The sequence below is a fragment of the Sus scrofa genome, chromosome 4, assembly GCF_000003025.6.
Source record: "Sus scrofa isolate TJ Tabasco breed Duroc chromosome 4, Sscrofa11.1, whole genome shotgun sequence".
NCBI classification, from domain to species: Eukaryota; Metazoa; Chordata; class Mammalia; order Artiodactyla; family Suidae; genus Sus; species Sus scrofa.
This window is the reverse complement of record NC_010446.5, coordinates 19,151,872-19,160,378: the sequence shown is the minus strand read 5'-3', so window position 1 is coordinate 19,160,378 and position 8,507 is coordinate 19,151,872. Positions and strand designations below refer to the sequence as shown.

Sequence of the window (8,507 nt, the reverse complement as noted above, 5' to 3'; positions counted from 1 at the left end):
AGTATGCAGATTTAGATCTGATATATTTGACTGCTTCTCTGCCAAATTTTTTGTGTATTGAACACTCTTGTATTTTGTTGCTTCTTATTTTCTTTCACTGCCTTTGTGTTTGTTGGATTTTTTTCTTTAGCGATGTGGAAGGTCTGTATCCCATTCTGTCTCCCCCTCTTCCTCTTCAAGCCTTCTTTCTAGTATCAGACACAAGGGCCTCCTCCAAGATTTTTGCTTTCTGCCACTTGTGGCTCTGTTTGCCTATCACATTCTCTCCTTTCTTTGCCCAGTTCGTACCTATTCATTCTCTTGATGAGCACTGTCTGATAGAACTTTCTAAGATGCTGGAAATGTTCTTTTTTCTTTTTCATCTTTTCAGGGCCACACCTGTGGCATATGGAGGTTCCCAGGCTGGAGGTCTAATTGGAGCTACAGCTGCCGTCCGACACCACAGCAACAGCAACAAGGGATCCGAGCCGCCTCTGCAACCTACACCACAGCTCGTGGCAACACCAGATCCTTAACCCACTGAGCGATGCCAGGGATCGAACCCACAACCTCATGGTTCCTAGTCAGATTCGTTTCCTCTGCGCCAGGACGGGAACACCAGTGTTGGAAATGTTCTGTATCTGTTCAGTCCAGTTTGGTAGCTCCTAAGCCTCATGAGGCTTTTGATGACTTGGGATGTAGATACTGTGAGTGAGGAATTTTAATTTTTATTTAATTTTAGTTAATTTAAATTTAAGTTCCCATTTTGGCTCAGCCGCTTAAGGACCCGACACTGTCTCTGTGAGGTTGTGAGTTTGATCCCTGGCATCGTGTTCCTGGGTGCATTAAGTATCTGGTGGTTGTCTTAAGCTGCAGTGTAGGTCACAGATGCAGCTTGGATCCGTATTGCTGTGGCTGTGGAGTGGACCTCAGCTCCATTCAACCACTAGCCCAGGAACTTCCATATGCAGCTGGAAAGGAAAAAAAAAAAAAGTAAATAGTTACAGGGGCTCTTACATTGGCTCTGAGTCAATAGTCACTCCTCAGAAATCTTTCTCTGACCTCCCTAATCAGGTCAAGCCTGTCAAATATATATCTCGTGGGAATAGGTACCTCTCATTCCTAGATATTAAGTAAGTTGTAATTTTACATTTTTATGATTACTTAATGTGGGGTTTTGAGGATCTGGGGGTTTTGTCTCTAGGAGTGTAAGGCTATACACTTCCATAGGATATGTTTTTGGCCATCATTAAGCAGAGTGCCCAGCACATAATGAATGGATCCTCAAATATATTTGCTAAAAAGTTGAATGAATGAATAAATGAATGAGCTGTGATGATGTTTACCTCTTAGGAGGGGAGTGCAAAGGGGATAATTTATAATTTATCTTTACTGTATAAATTTTAACACTGAGAGCATATTTATGCATTAAATATGTATAGCTAAATACATTTAAAATAATTTCCCTTGGGTTATTGCAAAACCCAACATACTGACAAAAAACTTCAATGGACAGTTAATACATGAGGAAAGAAGGGAGGGAGATGGGAAAAAGAAAAATTTGTGGCACAGATTGAAGGGAGATAAATGTAGAAAACCAGTAAGATCGCAAATGAATGGTGAGAGTGGCTGGGTTTGAGAAATAGTTTTTGAGATTGAATGGACAACAGCGGCTACTTGATTAAACATAGAGAGTAAGAGAGAGGAAAGAATGAAGGACAAATTCTAGATTCTTGCATGAGCAAGTGCATTTCCCCTCATTTACAACATATTGTAGGAAGCCTAGGAATGAGTGAGGTGAGCTCTGGTTTTGAGATGTGGAGATTGACTTGCTATGAGAATATACCTGTGACAACATCCCTTGATGTTAGATCTAGAAGTTGGAGTTTGAATAAAGGTCTGGCCAGGAGTTCAAAGATAAAGATGTTAAATGCACATACATGGTAATTACAAGGGAGCCTGAAGTTGAGACTGAAGTTGAGCAGGACCCTGTAGGACCTTCCCCAGGACAGACCTCCTCCCTTCCTCTCATTTATAGAAAAGTCTTAGCCTCCTAGGCCTTTACCAAGTTCTGAAGAGCAAACAATCAGAGAAGAGAGATGACACAGAAACAAAAGAAAACAGTCAAGCAAGAAAAAATAATAGCCATAAAAGAAATGTAATTGACTTTCTTTTATGATTAAAAGAAAAATCCTCGAGTTCCTGTTGTGGTTCAGTGGTTAACGAATCCGACTAGGAACCATGAGGTTGCAGGTTTGATCCCTGGCCTTGCTCCGTGGGTTAAGGATCCAGCGTTGCCATGAGCTGTGACGTAGGTTGCAGACGCGGCTCGGATCCCGCGTTGCTGTGGCTCTGGTGTAGGCCGTTGGCTACAGCTCTGATTTGACCCCTAGCCTGGGAACCTCCATGTGCCGCAGGAGCGGCCCAAGAAATGGCAAAAAGACAAAAAAGAAAGAAAGAAAGAAAGATTCTGCTCAAGGTCTATAGATAATATCCTGAGCCATATCCTTGAGTTGTTTCTCAGATACTAAAAACCCCACCAGGTGGAAGATGTTAACTGCTGACCACCAGCATGTAGACCCCAGGTGGGTTAGAGCAAGAAAGTTGATGATGTTGACTCCTGAAATACCACCCAATCAGAAGAATTGTGCATGAGCTGATTACACACGCTGTGCTCGCTCCCTTACACTGTCTTTAAAAGCTGTTCCCTGAAAACCAGTGGAGATTTGGGGCCTTTCAAGTATAAACTGACTGTTCTCCTTGGTCCCAGGTTGGGCACCTTGCAATAAACATTGACTTCCTGGAGTTCCGGTTGTGGCTCAGCAAAAACTAATCTGACTAGCATCTGTGAGGGCACAGATTCGATCACTGGCCTTGCTCAGTGGGTTAAGAATCCAGCATTGCCATGAGCCATGGTGTAGGTTGCAGATGTGGATCGGATCTCGAGTTGCTGTGGCTACAGTGTAGGCCAGCAGCTGCAGTTCCAATTCAGCCTCTAGCCTGGGACACTCCATATGCTGTGGAGCACCTGCCCGCACAAAAGAATTAAAAAATAAAAATTGACTTCCCTTCACTACAACCTGGTGTCAGTAGATTGGCTTTGCCAGTGGACCCAACTTTGGTTTGGTAACATGATCACCCAGGGAGAATATGATATATAACTAAAAACTGGACTAAACAGAAAACCTCACCAAATAGTTGAGGTGGAAGCCTTGAAAGAAATACCTCCCTAAACTTCTACATAGGAAAGAATTGCACGTAGTAGGAAAAACAGAATAAAATAGTATCTTAGAAATCACATTACCTTGTTTTTACTTAAAATCACATCATATAAGGAAGTTTTGATTCCCAGAAAGCTTTATTTCATTCTATGGAAAATACAGTGGTTTAGATTTTAACTTCACATCTTTTATTTTTTTATTTTGTTTTATTTTATTTTATAGTGATTTTATTTTTTCCATTATAGCTGTCTGTAATGGAAGTATAGAGTTCTGTCAATTTTCTACTGCGCAGCAATGTGACCCAGTCACACATACATGTATACATTCTTTTTTCTCACATTATCATGCTCCATCACAAGTGACCAGACACAATTCCCAGTGCTATACAGCAGGATCCCATTGTTTATCCATTCTGAAGGCATTAGTTTGCATCTATTAGCCCCAAATTCCCAGTCCCTCCCACTCCCTCCCCCACCCTCTTGGCAACCATAAGTCTAGTTATGGTAAAGTCTATTACGTAAATCCAAGTATAGTTGATTTACAATGTGCTTATTAATGCTGTAATGTTTTTTATTAAACTTTTTAGGCTTTGCCTGTAAAACAGGGTTTTTCCCACTAGATGGTGCTATTATTTCATGTTTCACAAAGTAGCTGGCTTTGCCCCTTTGCTCTCCATTGCCTTAGGAAAGAGAGAGATCTATTAAATATTTACTGAGTCAAGCACTGAACTATGCACACTATATACATTATCTTCTGCAGTCCCTGCAGTAGTGTTAAGTCAGATCATGGCATTCTCTGGGCAAAATCTTCCCAGTGGAATCCTGATCACTTTTAGAATAAACTCCGTTAACTTGAAGAAATATATACAATGTAAGAGATGTGAACTTCAGTTTTATTCAGGATCTTATTAAGGACTAGAGCCTTGGTGACAGCCAGTCAGTTACTCTGAGGAGGTAGGGGAGAAGCATATATATGATTTTTGGCTAGGAAGTATAATGGAGTGGGACCCTGGGAGGCTTTCCCAGAGTGGCCCACCCCCCTTCATGTCCTCTGCCTGCAGTTTTGTCTAAGAAAAACTAAAGAATCGATTTAATCAGAGAAGTGAGGAAATAACAGGGCAAAAATAAAAACGGTCAAGCAAGACAAAATAATCATAGTTTAGGCATTCAACAAAGGTAAGGACTTCTAGTTCTTCCTCAAAGACTATAGATAACATTCCGAGCTGTGTGGTTGGAGCTGTTCCGCAAGTGCTGACGCCCCCACTGGGTAGAAGAAGTCAGCTGCAGGCTGTGCACAAGCATGCAGACCCCAGGTCACTGGAACCAGAAGGTTGATGATACTGACTCCCAACCAATCAGGAAAATGTCCATGAGCTGATCACCCGCCCTGCTCCTTGAACACTATAAGGCTCCTCACTTCCCCCTCCACAGGTGACACCAAGCAGGACCCTGTGGGGCTCCTGGGCACACATGCCTTTCTGTATCCCCCATTTCTTGTTTTTAGGAAAAAAAACTTCAGCCTTCCTCATCTTCCTTGGGCTCCAAAGGACAGATTCAATCAGTTGCTACTCAGGGAAGGGAGGAGATGCAGAGAGCAGGGAGGAGTAAGTCAAGAAATTATAGTGCAGCTTTGGGGGCAGAGTCTTGGTCCCTCCTCAAGGAATATAGATAAGAGTATCGGAGTTCCCGTCGTGGCGCAGTGGTTAACGAATCCGACTAGGAACCATGAGGTTGCAGGTTCGGTCCCTGCCCTTGCTCAGTGGGTTAATGATCCGGCGTTGCCGTGAGCTGTGGTGTAGGTTGCAGATGCGGCTCGGATCCCGCGTTGCTGTGGCTCTGGCGTAGGCTAGTGGCTACAGCTCCGATTCGACCCCTAGCCTGGGAACCTCCATATGCCGCGGGAGCAGCCCAAAGAAATAGCAAAAAGTCAAAAAAAAAAATATATATATATATATATAAAGAGTATCTTTGAGTTCTTCTGCAGAACTAAACCCCCCAACAAATAGATGTTCATTAAGCATTCTTTATTTGGGAAAGAAGACCATCAGACCACTGAACACCGGCTTTGAAAATAATGCAAGCTTGCCTCTGCCCTGATTCTTATCTGCAGCCCTATTTACCACTGCCCAAACTATAAAACCATCTCCCAGTCTCTCCTAAGGCACCCAAAACTCTGTCTCTGCATTTCTATTTGGCACCTGTGGGGGGCCAGGAGGCACAGTACTTGAGGCACTAGCCCGCTGTGTTCCCTTTTGGCCTGGCAATTAAAGCTACTGTTTCAGTCTCATCCAACTCTGTCTCCACATTTCTAGTCTGCATAGGTGTGCAGTAGGCAGCCTATTGGCCACAGAAATACATGTAGTCAAACATACAGCTTGGTAAAAATCACTGCTGATCGCAAAGAACAGCTATCTCAAGTTAGTGATTTTAGTGCTTTTCTATGTATGGAAAGATGCAAGGATCGGGAGCCATTGCAATTCTTCCTGAGATATGCATCTAACTACCTATGGGGCCTACTCACCCAAAGCATAGAATGCCTCATCTAGTTTTTCATCATGAATTCCTTTCATGGTGCACTCTCAGTGGTCGACTCACTTAACTCTTGCAGAACTGGGTGGTGAACAATGCTCTTTGTCTTAGAGATCTTAATTTTTCTGTGTCCATAGCCTCAAAGTCCTTATCAAGCCTCATGAGACCCATTAGATCTGATACAATCTCCACCCCCACCCTGGTGCCCCTGCTTTTCCCTAAATTACCAGAGGCACTGCTGCCTCTGGGCTCCTTTGTTTTTAAACCAACCTTATTGAGATGTAATTTAAGTAAAATAAATTGCAATTGCATCCCTTTAAAGTGTATGTAAGAATTTGACACGTTTACATACTGGTGAAACTGTTGCCAAAACTCAGGCTCTGTTCACTGGTGCCAGATAGAAACGTGGAGACAGAGTTTGGGGTAAAGGAGGGAAAGGAGCTTTTATTGCTTTGCCAGGCAAAGGAGATTACAGCAGACTAATGCCTTGAAGACCATGTCCTCCTTGGGGAGGAATTACAGGGACTTTTATGGTCTAAAAGGAGAAAATCAGGGTCTTAGATTAGAATCAGGATTGGGACAAACATACATTCTCCTTTCTTTGGGGGAATCTTAATCATCAAAGTTATTGTCAGGAAATATGTGCATGATCCTGGTGCTGGTCTTTGGGGTTATTGCCTAAAATAACGGTACTTGTGAAAAGGGGATATTGATCAGAAATTAGAACAAATTAGGAAAGCTCCTGAAAAGCATCATGTGCTCATTAATAATCTTTAAAGCACAGGCAATTGTGCTCAGCTTGCCTAATCTGTAGCTTGCAGGTAATTGTGTTTATGGTGCCATCAAATGAGAGAGAAGCACAAGCAAGAGCTCCCAGCTCTTCAATGTTAAAGTAGTCATTCCTAAAAGAAGCATAAGGACAGAATTCCCATCCTGGCTCAGCAGAAATGAATCCAACTAGGAACCTTGAGGTTGCAGGTTCTATCCCTGGCCTTACTCAGCGGCTTAAGGATCTGGCATTGCCATGAGCTGTGGTGTAGGTGGCAGATGCAGCTCGGATCTGGCATTGCTGTGGCTTTGGAGTAGGCCAGCAGGACAGCTCTGATTAGACCTCTAGCCTGGGAACCTCCTTCGCTGTGGGTGTGGCCCTAAAAAGGACAAAAGAAAGAAAGAAGCATGAGGAATATAACTTTTCTCTTAGGTGTATAAGATGCCTACATCATTATGTGTATCCCTTGAGGGGGAGCCAGGATCCTGCCCCAAGTCTGTACTATTGTTTCCTGACTGCTCCTCCCACCTCTGCATCCCCTTCCTTTCCTGATCAGTGACTGTCTGAACCTGCCCCTTTAGAATTCAGGGAAGGCCAAGAGGCTAAATAAGGCCCATTTCCTAAAAACAAGAAATGAGGGACACAGATCAGTTACAAAACCCCCACCACAATCAAAATACACTATTCTCATTACCCTCCAAAGTTTCCTTAAGCCCATTGGAAAAAGGAGAAGGAATACTTATTAAATATCAGCTTCTAATTACTTGGGGTTTGCTTTACTCTGCTTTTTCTAGCTTTTTATTGATTTTAGGCCTTTTTTCTTTTCTAATACAAACACCACTTAAAACTATAAATTTTTCCCAAAGTTCTATATTGCACAAATTTTGATAAGTTATCTTTCATTATCACAGAGTTTGAAGTAGTTTCTAATTTTCTTTGTAACTTCTTTGACCTGTGAATTGTTTAGGAGTGCATTGTATATCCAGATATTTTTGATTTCCTAGATATTTATTAATTTTTAATGTCACTGTGATAGGCTTATACACAGAGAACATACTCTATATGATTTCAGTCATTTTAGTTTTATCAAGACTTGTTTTATGGCCAAATGCATGGTCTTTCCTGGTGAAATTTCCATTTTTTATTTGAATTTTTTCCAACTTTAAAAAATTCTATCCTTCATTTTCTACCCTCCTGGGGATTACTTGAATTTTTTTAAAGAATTTTATTATAATTTATCTGTTGATCTCTTAATCCTTTCTCTCTACTTTTTTTTTTCTCAGTAATTACTGTAGAGATTAAAATATACATCCCTGAAAGGGAACCTTCTTACACTGTTGATGGGAATGTAAATTGTATGGAAAACAGTACAGAGGTTCCTTAGGAAACTAAAAAGAGTTACTGTGTGATCCAGCAATCCCATTCCTCTCCTGGGCATATATCTGGAAAAGATGAAAATGAATTTAAAAAGGTACATGTACCCCAATGTTCATAGCAGCTTTATTTACAATTGCTAAAACTTGGAAGCAACATAAAAGTCCACCAACAGATGAATGAATAAAGGAAATGTGCTACACACACACACACACAAACACAATGGCTGGAATATTACTCAGCCATAAAAAATAAATTCACAAATGAGGAGTTCCCGTCGTGGCGCAGTGGTTAACGAATCCGACTAGGAACCATGAGGTTGCGGGTTCGATCCCTGCCCTTGCTCAGTGGGTTAACGATCCAGCATTGCCGTGAGCTGTGGTGTAGGTTGCAGATGCGGCTCGGATCCCGCGTTGCTGTGGCTCTGGTGTAGGCCAGTGGCAACAGCTCCGATTGGACCCCTAGCCTGGGAACCTCCATATGCCTCGGGAGCGGCCCAAGAAATAGCAACAACAACAACAACAAAAAAGACAAAAGACAAAAAAAATAAATTAATTAATTAAAAAAAAAATAAGTTCACAAATGAAATAAGTTACAAAACAGAAAAAGACTCACAGACATAGAAAACAAACTTAT

The 8,507-nt window shown here is 41.9% G+C and overlaps 1 protein-coding gene across 6 annotated transcripts in view; it reads left to right on the top strand.

Moving 5' to 3' along the window:
• The window catches only part of DEPTOR (DEP domain containing MTOR interacting protein), a 210,623-nt gene that overhangs the window by 19,753 nt on the left and 182,363 nt on the right, over window positions 1-8,507 (top strand). The window lies entirely within an intron of this gene.